General features: G+C 39.0%; 1 pseudogene; it reads right to left on the bottom strand.

Annotated features, from left to right (window-relative positions):
• Positions 1 to 14,281: 14,281 nt before the first annotated feature.
• LOC121448771 lies at positions 14,282 to 14,837 on the bottom strand (annotated as a pseudogene).
• Positions 14,838 to 17,614: the final 2,777 nt, after the last annotated feature.

Below are 17,614 nucleotides of genomic sequence, written 5' to 3'. Positions count from 1 at the left end.
ATCTCAAATTTAGAGAAAGAGAAGCCTACCAGATACAATTGGAACATAAAACACCAAAAGGACAGGAGCAATTTTAATAATGAAGGGACATGAAATACATACAAAGAAAGTCTGTTGAAATCTGTAAAAGAAAATGGCCTACTCGCATAGCAAGACAAGCCTACCAGAGTAACTGCTGACTTTTCAACCCAAACTATATGAAAGAAAAGGGCTTGGACCCATGTCATTCCAGCTGAAAGGCCACAGCTTCCAACCCAGACAAACATATACAGAAAAAAAATTATTATATTTGAAGCCGAAAATAAAATTTCCTTTGTTAAAAGTTGGCTAAAAAAAAAAAAAAATGTGACCAGCAAGCCAGCTCTACAGAAGAAACTGGAGGGTACTTCATTCTGGAGAGAAAAATAAGCACAATTGAGACCACATAAAGAAAAAAATCAGCGAGGCGAAGGTCTTCCTTAAGCAAAAGAAGACCAAGAAATTTGTAGATACCGTGAGAGCAACAAGATGGCAAGGAGGTCTATGTAGCTTTCAATAAAGCACAAGTTTCTAAGGCAATAGTCCAAGCAACTGGCACCAGGGAACATGTATTTCTAATCTGGTATCCGGTAAAAATTAACTCCAAATTCAATATTGTCAGAAAAAAAAAAAGAATGTTACATCATACTGATCACAGAACTTACCTGCCAAGAGGAAATTACACATAAACATGCATTCGTGAAACATGCTCGGTGAATTTCATAAAGCAAACGCTGCTCAATTTGAAATTACAGAGTAACCCCAACAGAGTAGTAGTGGGTGACTTTGTTATTCCACTCTCAACGTTACATAAGACAACTGCACAAACACACACACACACACACACACACACACGCATGCACGCACAAAAATCCAATGAAGAAACACTAGAATGAAATGACATCATATGTCATGTGGAGCTAACAGATATCTACAGAATATCTACTGAAACCTTGAAAGAATACGCAATTGTAAGTAGGCTGTGGAACCTTCTCTAAAGCAACTCTCGGCAATAGAAGAGTATTGATACAGGATCTTGGATTTTACCTGGACACAATGATATAAAGCTAGAAGTTAATGTCAAGAACAATTACAGAAAACATACAAACTCACAGAGATTAGACAGAACACTAATGAACAATGAATTTCAGAAAAAAATAGATAGTAATAATAAATTGCTTGAATTAAAAGGAAGTCCAAACACAACATATGCAAATCTATGGGATACGATGAAGGCACACCTAAGAGGGAATCCATAGCTCTAAATGTCCACAGCAGAACATCAAAGGGATCTCAAGTAAACAGCCCAATGGTGAACCTTATGGCATCAATCCCCGTAGGTAGATGAAGAGAAATAATGAAGAGTTGGGCAAAATATAATGAAAAGTATTTTAAACAGTAAGAAAAACAAATAGAACAAAGAGCAGGATAATTGAAATGATAAAGAAAAGTGACAAATCCATAACCAAATTAAACAAAAGAAAGAGAAAATGAAATTAATGAAATCATAGGTAAAAAGGAAGACTTTATAATAGACACAGAAAATTCAGATGATCACTCTTAAAGTAAAATTTCCCTAAATAGAACATGACTGGAGACTAGTATCGCTTTAGCAGATTTTCGTTTGGTCCACGCCCAGGAGTGGCAGAAGAGCTGGCTCATATAGTAGCTCCAGTTCTTTTTTTTTTTTTTTGAGATGCTTTAAGATTGATTTCCAGAACAGCTGCTTCAATTTACACTCCTACTAAAAGTATAAAAGGGCTCCTTTCATGCCATCATTTGCTATCAGTTGTATTCCTGATGATAGCCATTTGACCGTGGTGAGATAGAACCTTAGGTAGTGCATATCTCCATCTTCCTGATGGCTAAGAGTTTTGAACTGTTTTAACTTGTTTGGGGCTATTTATACTTCTTTTTATAACTTCCTGTTCAGTTGTATGACTCGTCTCTTAACCAAACTGTCAGATATAATAGCTGGCAAAGAAGCTCTCCCAATTGTAGGGTGCCTCTTCCCTCCATGGTCAGTTTCCTCTGCTGAGACTGAGCGACAGTGTGTACTCACCCACAGAGGTGACTGACGTGTGTGTGTGTGTGTGTGTGTGTGTGTGTGTGTGTGTGTGTGTGTCCCTAAAACTCTAATCCAAAGCGCAGAGAACATCATAGAAAAGGGAGCAGAAAGATCGTCAGAGCTGAAGGATGAGGAGTGCTAGGCAATGCTGTCCTCTGGATATGGCATGGCTATGGCACACAAGAATTCATAGCTGCTGCATTTACCTGCACAAGACCTGCTTAAGAGCAAGCTAGTTAAACATCCCATCATGGAGTGGTGAGGGGCTCACAGGTCCTCACCACTAAGAAACTACTGACAATTGGTGCTGCTAGGAGAAGGAAAGTCAGTTTTCTTTAAAGCTTTGCTCCCTGGAAGGTCAACCATGCTCTACAGAATGGCCCCACAACCATGCCTGTGTGTGAAGCATAAATTGGAATCCATTGATTATGCTTTTGCATTATTTTCTAGAGTCTGCCAAGTCAGGAGGCAAGGACTAAGGGATGAGCTATGGACCTGGGAAGCTTTAAAGGGAGGAATAGGGTGCACTGTGTGCATGTAAAAAATTATCAAAGAGGGCTGGAGCAATGGTTCAACTGCTAAAGACTATGCTCACAACTAAAATATAAGAAATTGTTCAAGAATTAATAAAATATAGGAAAGTAAATTTATAAAAACGGAATAGATTAGAAACAGACGATAATGAGATTAACAAGAAGAGGTAAGGACTGGAGCCATGATTCAGCATTGTTTCATGTATCTGCTAAGACTCAGACAAAACAAGTTTTTCTGAAACTAACAGAGCTGAGATTCCTTCATGAATCACCACAGAATTTCGTGGTAAATAGGTTCTAAGGGATGGAGAGGGAGCCATCATTTGCACTTCTGACCTTCCTTCTGTGGACAGCCAGGTGAACAGAGGGCGATTTGCTGAGCTAAGAGGGTGGTGGAAGTGAGCATCGGGAGCCCATTGGAAACATTTGAAGCTTGGGTGACCCAAACTGTCTAACTGAAGGTATTAGGTAAGTGCTTAGTTGTAACTTATTCTGTGTCCAGCAACCAAGACAATGGGTATGTCTACAGATACATAGCCATCGCTTGTCAACTGACAAATCTTGCATGCAGGAAAGCGAGCAGACATTTAATAAATATTGATTCTGAAAGGCAATTCAACTTTAGCACTGTGATTTTAGCTTTACGGAGAAAGGAACAGACTGAAGGAGATTAGCGGTGAAGAAACTGTAAATCAGGATTAAAGCTCACATCTGCCTATTTCTAACTTCCTTGCAATCTCTTTGTTCAAAGACCACCTCCACCATTAACCATGTGAAGTTTATTTTAGGGAAGTGAAGTAGCTTCTTCCACTCTATTTTGGAGCTCACTGTCTCTTTTCTTCTTCGGAGCTGGTTCTTTCCTTGTGTGTGAACACATCAGAAGCAAACCCAGCAATGCTTCCTACGCCTCTGCTCAGGTAATGGGAAGAGAGAATGTTCCCTGCTCTGGAGTCCTTTTGCTAAAGTAAAATAGGGAAACAGAAAGCACTCCCAACGCTGCAAGATTATGGGTGCACTCATTTAACGTTGCTCTTCAAATCTTTTGAGGGAGCTGAAATCTAATTTAATCTATTACATGATTGTACTAAATTGCCTAACCACATCAAAGCTCCAATGGCCTCACGCTCTGGGAAGGGACATTGTTAAAATGGTTTCAAATATATAATGCAGTCTCTCAGGTGCTCAAGACAGAGACGCCCATCCCTGAATATAAAGCCTCCTTTACACTTGGAGATCAAAACAACAGAGCCATTATTTGAGAGGCTGGATGGAATACCAGATCCATTTCTTATTAGCTTCCATCATTAAAGAGAATTTTGTAGCATGGCTATTTTATAGGGTTTTTTTCCCTGCCCCCCACCCATGTCCTTTACAAAGAAAAGGCACTCCTAATGGGATGAAAGGGCAGAAGATTCTGAAGATCAAGATTATGAGTAAATTTCCCACTAATTGCACTGTTTTCTGCTTTCAGAAAAGAAAACCAAAGACTGTTTTCCACTTCCCCTCTGCAGCTAATGCCACCCATTTTCGAAACGAACACAAAAGAGATGTTAAACACACTGCCTTTCAATGAGAAGGAAGAGGGCCTTGGTGAGGGTTTGTGAAGAACGTCCTATGTGAAGCTATTCTCGGAGACAGACAGCGAGTTTCCCCAGAGCAACCCTGTTGCACCAAGCGAGAATCTCTGTAGAACCCACAAAAATTAAGAAAAGCCAGGGTATTTCCAAAGATAACACTAAGGCAAGGTCCGGGTATTCTCAAAACATGAGAGTCATTCTCCACTCTCTTGACAACTCTTCTGGAAGGCTTACAGCAGTGGGAAATCTTCCTCTGGCTGGGGAAAATAATGTTTAAGAAAGCGGACTGCTTTGTACTCAGAGCAGAGTAGCCAGGGCCAGCTACAAGTGTGAGGCCTGGCTCCAAACCCTTTCTAGTTCTCAACATCAGGCCAGATTTTTTCTTTATTCTGGAGCCCAGCGTCCATATCTATAGTAGCACGGGCTAAGAGCTTGACTTTAACATTACTGTGAGCAAATAAATGGCTATGTCAAAATAAGTACAACCGCTCCAGGCACAGGAGCTACTGGTGGTGCCGAGTTTCTTATTCATCTCATGTAATCTTTCCCATGACCTCTCAGGCAATGCTTACCTTCCATCTTTAGATGGCCAAACAGAAGTCTATAGAAAATGAAACACAGTTATTAAAGGACAATTTTTAAAAGGTAGGGAGGAATTTGTAATCCAGCTATGACCCTACCCCCCAAAATCCCAGGCCTTTATTCAGAGACCTCTTAAGGTGCCCACAGGCTATCATCCAGACCCCAGTGCCAGGCTCAGTGTAGCTCAGAAGCAGCATGGTGCTAAGCAAAGACATGGGACCTCGGTCTGATGCCACATTTCAAAATCAGTTTCTTTCTGCTAGCTTGGGGACACAAATGATGCCTCAGCTCTAAACTTCAATACTTTGCCTGCAAATGTCAAAGCAAACACCTACCTAACACACTTGTAAAAATGAATTTATAATTGTGCATCAAAGTGTGTGTAACTGCCCATGTATGGAACAGGAAGCTAAGATTTATCCCATTCTTACATCTATCTCCTTGTTCTTGCTGCTCTTATTAAACCCATGAGTACCTTATATAAGAATATCAATAGACCTTAATCTTCTGCTGTTATTGCTGGTTACAAGAATTATATCATAGGATATCAGTTTCTTACCTGATACCTAAGACTTTACCTCTCAGACTGTTTAGGAAACCCATTCCCACAAGCATTACACCAAGGATGATAAGTCTCCCCCAGGGCCAGTCTGCACTCCTAAATCACTCCCTAAAAGCTAGTTTGAAAAGGCCTGTTTATGTTGTCACTTTTCCCGGAGGCAAGGGCACTGCAGGCAATGGAGAGTAGGAAAATTAGACTATAAAGTAATATCTGACAGTGCTTCCTTAATCGTGGTTCACATCTGCTGATCCAGCCAAAAGCGAGGGGGCAGAGGTGAACTTTGCTATGGCACGGTGAATAATGCAATCATACGTTTGATACCAAACTACATTTAACTGCCATATAAATCCCGCCTGCCTCCCCACCACACCTCATTATCTCGCAGGAAATGTATAGCTTCTGCAAAGTCAAATGTGCTCTGACCTGCGCCTCTGAAGCTGGGACAGAGATGCCTGGCTGAGAGTCATGTGCTTGCTGTACCAGCACTCCAGCTTCCGGAGTGCACGGGAGGAACCTTATGCAGGCATCCTTAGCATCCCCTTGCTATGGGACATCAGACGAAATACGGAAATACTTGATCACTGCGCTTTGGGTCTGACAAATAGAAAATAGGAGTGTTGCTGCTTTGCAAATTAGAAGGTACAGAGAACTTAGCAAATCATTCAAGGTCAAATCAAATCTATAGTCAAAGGTCTGGACAGCAAATTGAAATCTGTCTTGACTCCAGCATTATTTCCTCCCAAACAAAAAAAGCCCTGTCTGTGTTTCTGCGGCTCTGGTGTTTTGGTAGACACAAATGAGGCTCAAGCAAACCCTTGACAATGGCACTTATGATTTATGGCCTCTTATTCTCAACAGGCTGAATTATACAGATTTCCACAGAGGATGAGAATGTGTCAAATGAACACAAATATAAAGGTCCAAGCTTAATTCGGAGAACATGGAGAAGGAGCAGAACTGTTATAAGAAAGTATAGGGGAAGCTATCTAGACCTCTGGAAGAGAAGGGGAGGGAAATCCGGAAACCACTCTCCCTATGTTAAGAGAGGAAGGAGCAGGTCGGGTCGCTTTTGCCCTGTTTTCAGCTGCAGGGACTGAGAAGCCCAGTCCAGGTTCAATGCACCATTCTTAAAGCAGTGAACAAAATCCCTCTTTGTTCCCCAGTGAAACTTATCTCTGAAGAGCTGCACCACTTCCTGTGAGATAGAGCCCTGCAGATGTGTCCTGGGAGACCCGCCCCACTCTTCTGTATCCAGTCACAAGTGCAAGAATGGTCACTTTGTCCTGCTGGCGGAAAATGACACGGACTCCTCTGAGCCCTGTTGGGGTTACCAAGTGGGTAAAACTTCCAGCTCAGAAGAGGGTCTGAGGGTGTGTGTATGTTCATGTGTGTTTGTGAGTGTGTGTGTCTATCTGTTTTTTTTTCTTCTTTTGTGAATTTGCTTAGCTATTTTTAGAGCTGAAGAAGACAGTAAGGAAGGCCAGTATAGCCCAGTGCTTTCCAAACTGTTTTCTGCGGAACCTGTGCAAAGATTGGAAGTCCCTGAAACTGGAAAGAGAAGATGGATTGAGTAGAAGCACTAAGTTTGTCCCTGCGCCCTTCTATCTGCCTCCTGTCCCTTGCCAGCTCCAACAATCAAAGGAGTTCTAAAAATTTGATGTGGCAGAGTTGATAGCATTTCATTCAAAGACTTGTTTAGCTTTAAAGAGTTTTGATATGCCAGTTTCTGCGATGGGACAGTGGTTTTGTACCTTGTCAAGATTTGTCACTTGTATTTTAATAGACACTGATTGGCCAGTAGCCAGGCAGGAAGTACTGGTGGGGCAATGAGAACAGGAGAATTCTGGGAAGAGGAAAAGGTCAGTCTACTGTTATCACCCATACAGAGAGGAAGCAAGATGAGACTGTCTCGCTGATAAAAGATACCAAGCCACGTGGCTAACACAGACAAGAATTATGGGCTAATCCAAACTGTAAGAATTAGTTAATAAGAAGCCTGAGCTAATAGGCCAACCAGTTTATAATTAATGTAGTCCTCTGTGTATTTCTATGGAACGGAACGGCTACAGGACCGGGCAGGACTGAAACCTCAGTCAACAAATTCCTTTGGGGGTTAAGGATTTGTCTAAAAATCTAGCTCTTATCCTGATAACACAGAGCTGTGTGATTTTGACTCATTCATCTCTCAACTTAGCACCCTCATCTGTAAAATGAGGCGATTCTAACAATGTGCCCAGTTATATACTGACTAGATATTCCCATCGAGCATGAGCTTCATGTCTACTCACACTGACAACTATTTATCAGCACACTCTGGAGTCAAGCACTGTCTTTTGATAGAAAAGTCAAAAATGATAAATATAATCTCTTCCATAAAGGAATTCATGATCTGAGCTACAGACAGAAAACAAATTGTACAATGAAAGGTAAAGAGTCCTGAACTTAGCACAGGGGCCATTATTTCAAACTATGGAATCCATAACAACTGTCATTAGGAGTTGCTGAACTAATATTAGCATCAAAGTTGCCTCAGAACTTATGGAAAAACATGTAAAAAAATTAGGCACAAAAACGAAAAAAGGAAAGGAATATAGCACACCATTAAACACATTCAAAGAAGAGCTAGAAAGAAAGGGGCCCAAGCACCAGCTACAGTATCTAGAACAGCGTTAAAAGCAGCCACACATGGTTTTCTGTTCAGGGGTGACTACGAAGAGCTTAACCAAGGAGGATGAGCATTTCCGGAATGATAGCCTTACCTTTGTCAGCCCTAAGTTTAGGGTTCACGGACAAATCCCTTGTGCTACACCATATACACCTCAGACACGTCAGGAGGGGAAATGAAGACCAAGCCGTTCAAGTTAAACGATTCCACTGAAAGCAAGTACATCTGGATGCCTGCCCAAGCTCACCATCACCTGGTTGTGTGGTTTGTTTAATTTTTAATATCCTGCCTTTCCTCATCGGTAAATGGAATAACAATTACCTATGTAAAGGGATCAGTGTGCTATATAGTCAGCCATTCCCTCATCCCTAACAACCTAGTTGTTATATTCAGTGCTCCCTGATGTTGTTCAAGCCCCATTTTTCTCTGAAATCACTCCAAGTGAAAATGATTCAGAGAAGACTGGAACTTCACTACAGAAAAATACGATGGGAAAAGCATCAAATCCGTGGGTTAACCTTTAGATTAAATGAGGAACAGTTACAATGAAGCCAGTACAGGTTTTTCTCAGAGGATCAGGAAGGAAAGACCCTGTACAATGGCTTAATTCTCAACTAAGATAGAGTATAGTGTTCTTTATGACATTCCTACTTGTAAACTCAGAACTCGTAGTTACCAACAGATAATGCATGATATACAGAAATTCACATTTAGTGCTACTAAAATTGATGGGCTGTTTAAACGGGGCTGTTAGAAGGGGTTTTCATTTTTCTCCAGTGAAAATGATGAGCCACATTAAATTCATGTCTAGATAATGAAACGGAGAGAAAGCCTTGAAATTGGGAGTAATTGACAGGCGGAAGAGCATCATGCTTCCCCATTTGTGTTTACATCTAACTATGAATGGCACAGGACATAAATGGATTATGCTGGATCATTGACTGTCAGCTCATTAAACTGGGAGCTCTGTTTCCCAGAGTTCGACTTTGTGAATGATTCTCAGTGAGAGTCAGCAAAGAACTTGTATTTGGTCTGAGCAATGCTGGAACAGGGCCCATTAGTCTCTGGAGGTCACAATGGCAAGCAGACACAGGTCTCCCTGATTTTTAACTGATCCTCACGTTCAGCCCACACCTAGTTTTTCTTCTATTGCAACAGCTCCTCTGAATAGTGAGCTGGCCAGCAGACTCTTGAGGGCTGACCCCTCCAGACAGTCCCCACACAGAGGCCCCACTCTTACTGATCTCACTACAAGCAACTCCTTCTGTTTACTTCAGGGTGTAGACATGCCTGGATTCTGTGGTGTTTCATCTTACCCATCTGAACCAAGGTTCTTGAAAACGGGGCTGATGACGTATGTCAGCGAACTTTAGTCATCTTTGTGATGCTCACCTCGCCAGCGCTTTCCACGGTTATGTAAGGTTTGGCCCCCCACAGCTAATCAAGCAGTCCGTGAGCTCTGCCTCCTCGACAGATCTTTGGCATATATAGAAAATTCAGTAGGAAACACAAAAGCTGTCATAACATTAGACCTAAAATACTCAGCACTGCCTTTAACACTGGGCAACAAAACAGGCAGAATGAATAATTAGGACATTGTTGGTTAAAAAAAAATACAAAATCAAGGATAAAATTATTTGTATAGGCCAGATAAAGGGGAAACTCTATTTTGCAAATGGCAAAATCATTAGCAAAGTTATCTGTTGTGGTAATTTGGAAAAAAGAACATACACCTCATGGTTTATAAGCTTATAGATCTGCTTTAGAGTCTTTCAAAGTCCTGATTGGTATCTTTATCTGCATGGTATCTTTATCTGCAAATGGTGCATTAAGAGGTATATAAACTAAGGAGGTAAGTGACCAATTTTGAGCAAAGCTGTTTTAATATATATTCAAATTGTGTTTCTACAACAATATTTGCATGAGTGTGTGACTTGTGCACACACACAGAGGCATGTGTGCACACATGTATCTTTTTAGAGATCATGAATTGGAAAATGAGACTCTCCAACAAAACTTCTAGATTAAGAAACAGCCGTGGAATAAATATTAAAGTTAAGTATATGCTCTAACATTCTTTATTAAGAAATCTAATATTTTAAGACAACAACCAAAGAACCAAACCCAATCCTCAGTCTGCACACCCAGCCCTAGCACCTGAAGCACAGATCCTGCACCAATTATCCCTGATAAGTTCTTCCAGAACCAAGCCCATCTCCCAGGCCTAACTCCCCATACTAGCTTAGCCTGTGAATTCCCCAAAACTCTGATCACCACCTCTATTCCTGCACTAGCAGGCCAGACTGCAGACCAAAATTCCCTCAATGACTCAGCCTGAAGCAGACTAGACTCTTACACTAGACACACAACCAATGAAAGAAGTCCATACACCAGACCACGTTGCAAAATCACAACATAAAATGCTAAGATATTATAACATCCCCAGGCCCCCAAAAGGAAACACTAGAGGCGTTCTTTACTGAAAATTATCTGGATGAAGCCCAGGACACAGAACTTAAAAAAAGCAATCATAAACTTAATCAAAGAATTCGTGGGATTAAAGAAGACACAAATAAATAGTTCAGTGAACTTACAGACAGTAAGTGCTTCATCAATGTCCAAGAAAAGACAAATATGTAATTGGATGAAATGATAAAGACAGTTCAGGATTTCAGATGTGAATTCAGTAGAGAGACAAAAATGTTGACGAGAACTCAAGCTGAATTGAGGATGAAATTGCAAGATTCAATAACCCAATTGGAAAGCTCAGGGAAAGCCTTACTAGTAGGATAGATCAAGTAGAAGATATTGGAACTTGAAGATAATGTAAAATACTGAACCAGTCAAGCAAAAGGTATAGGGAAAGTTTTAAGACACACACACACACACACACAAAGTCCAGAAACTTTGGAACAGCATAAATTGTTGAGACATAAGGATGAATAAAGAGGAAGAATGACAGGTCAATAATATAGACCAGAGCTCCATGAGGCTCTTAGAAGAAAACTTCCCCAAATTAAGGAAAAAATACACCCATACAGATACTAAAACACAAAAAAATATCAAACAAACAGGACCAGAAAAGAAACTCATTTAATGTTATACTTAAAACAGCAAATATACAGAAGAAGGAAAATGTCTTGAATGCTGCAGGAGAAAAATCACAAATTCAAGGAATGGAAAACCTATTAGAACAACAACTGGTTCCTCAAGAAAATTTTTAAAGGCCCAAAGAGCCTAGAATACTGTGCCCTGAGTTCTAAAAGCCTATGGATGACAACCCAGCCAAATAATCTGCCGTAGTTGAAGGAAGAGTGAGATATAAACAGGCTAAAAGAACCCATGTCTACTGCCACCAAACCAGTCTTCCAGAGAATACTAGAATCAATACTTCATCGGGAGGAATACAAAAAGACTATAAAAAGAAAATAAATAAACCTACAATAGCTAGAACATAAAATAAGACTAAGAAAACAAACAACAAAAGAGAAGAAAGAAAGAAAGAAAGAAAGAAAGAAAGAAAGAAAGAAAGAAAGAAGGAAGGAAGGAAGGAAATGACAGTACTCATCACATACCTTTCAACAATAACTTGAACTATTAATGTCCCCAATCAAGCAACACAGGTTGGTTGCATAGATTAAAAAATAAGATCCAGGGTTGGGGATATTTCGCAAAGGTTCAGAGGGCTGGCTGTTCTCTCTACTCAACTTCTTTTTCAAAATTTTCTATTTATTTTCTTACAAAAACTATCTCTTCTGATTTTACATACCAATCCCAGTTCTCACTGTCTCCCCATCCTCCTGTTTTCTCCACCTTCCTCCTCACTCCACCCTCCATCCACTCCTCAGAGAGAGTAAGGCTTCCCATAGGGAGTCAACAGTCTAGCACATTGCTTTGAGGAAGGACCAAGGCCCTCCCTACTATATCTAGGCTGAGCAAGGTATATTTCCAAAGAGAATGAGCTCCAAAAAGCCAGTACAAGCAGTAAGGATAAATCCTGGTCCCACTACCAGTGGCCCCACAGTCTGCCCCAGCCATACAACTGTCGCCCACATTCAGAGGGCCTATAGGAAATGTAAAAATACAGTCCAAGATTTGTTACTAAAGGTTCTGGATACAGAAAAATTACTCTGTATCACAAAGAAACATGTAATTCCTGTGCTATTTAAATGACTTTATAGAAAGGGACAGGAACAAAAATCTTTACAAGTGAATTTAGAAAATGAACTTGAGCCTGCTACTTTATACATTGGAATCATAAGGGAGACAACTCTAGATAAAATGCAAAGTTATGCAAATGTCATCATTCTATGCACTACGTAAGCAAATCACAGCTCCAGGTTTTATGGATTATATGCTATGACATATGAGAAAGATATTACAGAACTAACAAAAAATAAAAAAAGAATGCTGGCTGATCTTCCAGAGGCCCCAGCACACACATTCAAGCTCCCAGCCATCTCTAACCCCAGTACCAGGAGATCTGACGTCCTCTACTAGTCTCTGTGAGCACAAAGCTTGTACAGAGTACACAGAAATAAGTTCAGGCAGAAAAGAATACATATATGATTATTTTCAATTTTTTAAAAGAAACAAAATGCATTTTTCTGTTTATAAGAAACTTGTAATACTTTCAACTATAAATATCATCTTAAAGTTAAGGCTAGGAAAAGTAGTCTAGGCAAATGGAACCAGTAAGCAAAGAGGTATAGCTATCCTAATATCTGACAAAATACATTTTAAACTAAAGCAAACCAAAAAGAGATAAAGAGAGCCACTTTATTCTAATTAAGGGAACAATCTACCAAGAAGACATGACTATTATAAATATATATACACCAAACTTTGGCATACCAATTTCATAAAAGTGTTCTACTGGACTATATGACCATGATTAACTCAAATTTAGCAACCATAGCTGATTTAAATATCTTACTTTCCCCCAATAGATAGGTTTATCTGGACAAAATATAAACAGAGAAACCCTGGAATTAAATAATATTATATATGAAATGAACCAAAAAGATATCTATAGAATGTATCACCCAAACACAAAAGAATATGTATTCTACTCAGCAGTTCATCTTAGGTTCTCTAAATCAGACTGCATATTGAGACACAAAACAAATCTTAACAAAATCAGAAAAATTAAAATAACTCCATGTATTCTATCTGACCATAATATAATAAAGCCTAAAATCAATTGCAAGCAAATCTCTAGAAATTACACAAACTCAGAGATTTTAAAAATTGAATGATGAATAGGTAAAATAAGAAAGAAAAATATTCCTGAAACATAATGGAAATGAAAGCACAACATAACAAAATCGATATGACATACTAAAATCAGTCCAATATGAAAAATATATAGCTCTACTGGAATGTGCCTACATTGAAAATCAGAAAGACTGCAAACAAATGACTTACTGATGCATCTCAAGACTTTGGAGAATCAAGAGCAAACCATAACCAAATCCAGTAGATGGGAATAAATAATTAAAACAAGGGAGACATTAATGAAATAGAAACAAAGAAAATAATACAAAGAATCAACAAATCTGGCTCTTTGATAATATAAACAAGATTGACAGACTGCTAACCCCCCAACTAGCTAAAAGAAAGAGAAGATCCAAACAATTAGAATCAAAAACGAGCAGGGAAATATCACAACAGATGCCAAAGAAATTCATAGTATTATAGCGGTACATTCTAAGAACTTATTTTTTTAACAGTGGTACTTTTGTTTACTTTGTTGAATCATAAGGTTGTAAAAACAATTGTTAAATTAGATACCAAGCAAAACAGAAAGGTACTTTAGAAATCCAGCTACCTTGGAGTTTATTTAAACTAAGGGAAAGGTCATGTTTTCAAGCAATACATACTTGGTTCTTTAAATAACAATTGTGAAAAACAGCAGAAAAAGTTAGAGAATGCTGCACTTGTGATCCATACAACACATCAACATTTGGGATTGTACATGATTAAGGAAACATTTCACTTTTCGAAACAGAGTCTATAGAGGCATGCCTTTATGTGGGCATAGGAATGCAATTTAGGAAAGAAAAAAATCACACTGGAACTACTCAATTTCTTTAAAATCACTGAGCAAAAAAGCAACATTGAACTTCCATACTGAATTTATGCAGCTTCTATACAGTACCTTGACTCAAATCCAAGAGCAAAGTTAAGATCTCCTCCTCTGTTTTTGGTAAACAACTGCATAAAGTTAGATGACTTTCCCTCTGGATTTTACCTGGGAGTGGCCTATTTAATACTCTATTTAAAAGAGGACAGGTTTAGCACTTTTATAATGATGCCACCAATGTTAATATTTCTTGGGAATCTCAGGAAGGTTCATATCCTTTACAACTGATAAGCCTGCCTCAGATCTCTTCTGTTTATTTTGTGCATTAATTTGTGTGACAATCTCATTCACATTGGTCTCCAATACCATTCCCTCGTCACTATTTCTGCAAGAATTGTGTGACCCTTGTCTACATGGAATATTAAATCTAGTTCACAGGCATTTTCTAAACATTTATCTAATGTTTCCACAAATACTTGAATTGGGTCTAAAATGCCAAGTTCACTTTCTGAGAAATCCACACAGAAGACAAAATATAGCATTGCATAATGTCTATAAATCAGTTTGTTGTCAAAGCCTCCGATTAATAACCCTTCTAGGAAATTACAAATGTTCTCATCTCGCTTAGACAACATATGAAAAGTCTTCCTGATGATCTGATGTTGTGTTGATCTTCACTATAGTGCTGGGAGAACTTGGAGAGCTGCAGTATCTGTGGTTGCTGAAGATGAGGATGGCCTTGATCATGGCTGGGCTTGACCAACCCAGTGGGTGCTGGGGTCCTGGGCAGGGGTGGGCGTGCAAGCCTCACCTCTGGGAGCTTGCTGCCACTGCTTCTTCATCCGCCCCCTCCCACACGTGCTACTCTAATGTATACTCCATTAAATTTGAAAATATTTTTAAATGGATAAGTGTCCAGACTCAGCCAAATCACCAAAGTTAAACCAAGACAAGACCAACAACTTAAAGAGACCAATAACAAATAAGATAAAACTAATTTTAAAATGGCATATAACTAACAGAAGCCCAAATTCTAAATCCCAAAGAAACCAGTAAATAAAATAGAGAAGTAAGAAAGAGCTATTATGAGCCTCATATAAGAATTAAAGCTCAACCACCAACCAAGAGGTTTTATGACTCAAAGGAACTTTCTGGGGTTAAGTTGAATGGGAACGCAGAAAAGGAGACTATTGAAGAAACACATTGCAGATACATTGCTGTCTAGCAATCTTGTTTATAGCTAAAGTTATTTTAGAAGCTAGTCTGTGACCATTTCTGCTACTAATTGTGAGTCATATATATGTGTGTATATGCATGTGGGTATAAAATAGGTGTTGAACAACTTAATATGCATATTATATAAACTTCATTCAAATCATATAATAGATATATCAAGGAATAAAAATTTGGTAGCAAAAAATTTCCTGCAATTGTGATTAGGACACATAAGTTAGTGTGGTGCTACTATCCTTGAAGGAAAATATTAATGCTGTGACATTTCAATTACCTTGTCATTTTTAATGGTTCTGAGTATTCAAATACTTAATAGAGACTTTGTATTTTCACACACTCTTAAAAATCAGTGTTTGTAGCAGGGCGGCGGTGGCTTACACCTTTAATCCCCCAGCACTTGGGAGGCAGAAGTAGGCAGATCCCTGAGTTCAAGGACAGCCTGTTCTACAGAGGGAGTTCCAGGACAACCAGAGCTACACAAAGAAATTCTGTCTCAGAAAAAGGGGAAAAAATCAATATTATTTTACTAATACCTTTTAAATATCACAGAAATAAGAACAAAAAATAATACTGGAAGTAACCTAAGATTCTGAGAATTCCAAGAAATTCCAATTGTTTTCTTTTTCTTCCCAAGTCTCTAAAAATAAGACTTTTGAGGAATTTGGAAACACTGTCGCACATAGATTTTCACTCTTTCTATCAGTCCTTTTCTTCTTCTGTGTGAGACAGAAAAGACTGCTTGCGGGTGAATCCAAATTCTTTGTTCCTCAGAGTGTCTCAACAAAACTCAATCCCAGGATGGATAAAAATTTAAACAATGTTTCCCAATGGGAATTGGCATGGCCCCCAAGCCTTTTTAATGCATCTAGTTGTCGTAACATCTCTGTGTATAGGTTGTAAGCGATTTAATCTCAACTTTAACTGCTTTACACATGAATGATATTTATTGGTCCATGGACAGGACCCAGCTCGTGATCTTTTGATCAAGAAAATCTTACCACTTACTAGATGTCATGAGTTGCTGTACTCACATCTAGTAATTATACTCTTTGGAAGTTGTACCAGTCATTGATTCCCCACACAAAAGCGAGGTGGCCACAGAAATGCTGCCTAATAAATTAGCATCTCAAATTAAACTGGTAATCCTGCTTTGTCCTTTCTGTCCGTTCCAAAGCCTATTCATCCTGTTCCGAACCCTAGCAGGCTGTCTTTAATGGTCTACATTAAGAGATCTCCGTGTCTTCTAGCTCTTGGCTGTGTTTGGTCAAAAACAAGCCAAAGGAGAAGGAGAGGGAGAAGAAAATGAGGCCAAGCTGTCCATTGATCTGGTTGGCTCTCTACAAGGTCACTTTGAGCTATCTGCCTACTAGAACAAAGGTGGCCTTTCTGCATGACTCTTAATCTGACTACTGGTGATGGCCAGGGAGTGACAGCTCCTCTTCCCTTTTAAACTCTGTAGGGCATTGAATTATCTCATATAGTCCTTTTGAACAAAGACTCTAAGATGAGTTTGTTTACACCTCAAATTTGAATGTGTCATCTCTTCTGGTGGGACATTGATTTATGAAACAACGAGAGGAGAATTTCTTTTTCCACTTGGTTCTGATAAAACTTTCAAGTTCTATACTTTGGATTTCATGGTATAGCTTTTTACTGATCTCCAGTACTGACTGTGGTCAGGGAGCTTGAGTGTTTTGATTGGCCAAATCTTGTTTAAGTATATGGGGTCAATCTCACTAGATCCATGTGGATTCAGTTTGGGAGAGAATATTCTCAAAACAAGCTGGAATAACTTGGTCCATAATTCACCTGTACCTTTTAAAATCACAGAAATGTGCAGTCTCCATTCATCCCTAGGATGCTAATGTTGTGTCTCTAAATTGGATAAACAGACCAAGTTCTCATTCCAGTCTTCTTAGAGGTTTAGAATCTATGGATCTAATTTGACCAAATTTGTCTGTCTCCCTCTCTGTCACTGAGTATCACTATCACCTTGAACAAGTTAGCAAACATTCAGGGCCTTTCTCTTTATCTGAAAAATAAAGTGTGAGCTAAATAATCTCTTGGGTATGTTGGAGATTTAAAAAAAATTAATCTATGTTTAACTCAAGTTCAAAATGCTGGTGAAGGTTTTCATATTGTAAATATATCAAACTAAGGTTTCATCTCCCTTGGGATTGAATATATGTAAAAAAAAATTAAAAACATAGTCTCTAGAGAAAAAACTAAGACTACAACTTTGGAAATGACTAAAAGTGTAGACTTTTAGGAAAATCCAGTTGGGCAATCCT

Source organism: Microtus oregoni, unplaced genomic scaffold (assembly GCF_018167655.1).
Source record: "Microtus oregoni isolate MIOR12 unplaced genomic scaffold, Mior012 000005F_ref0000423, whole genome shotgun sequence".
NCBI lineage: Eukaryota > Metazoa > Chordata > Mammalia > Rodentia > Cricetidae > Microtus > Microtus oregoni.
This window is presented reverse-complemented; position numbering and strand designations above follow the sequence as displayed.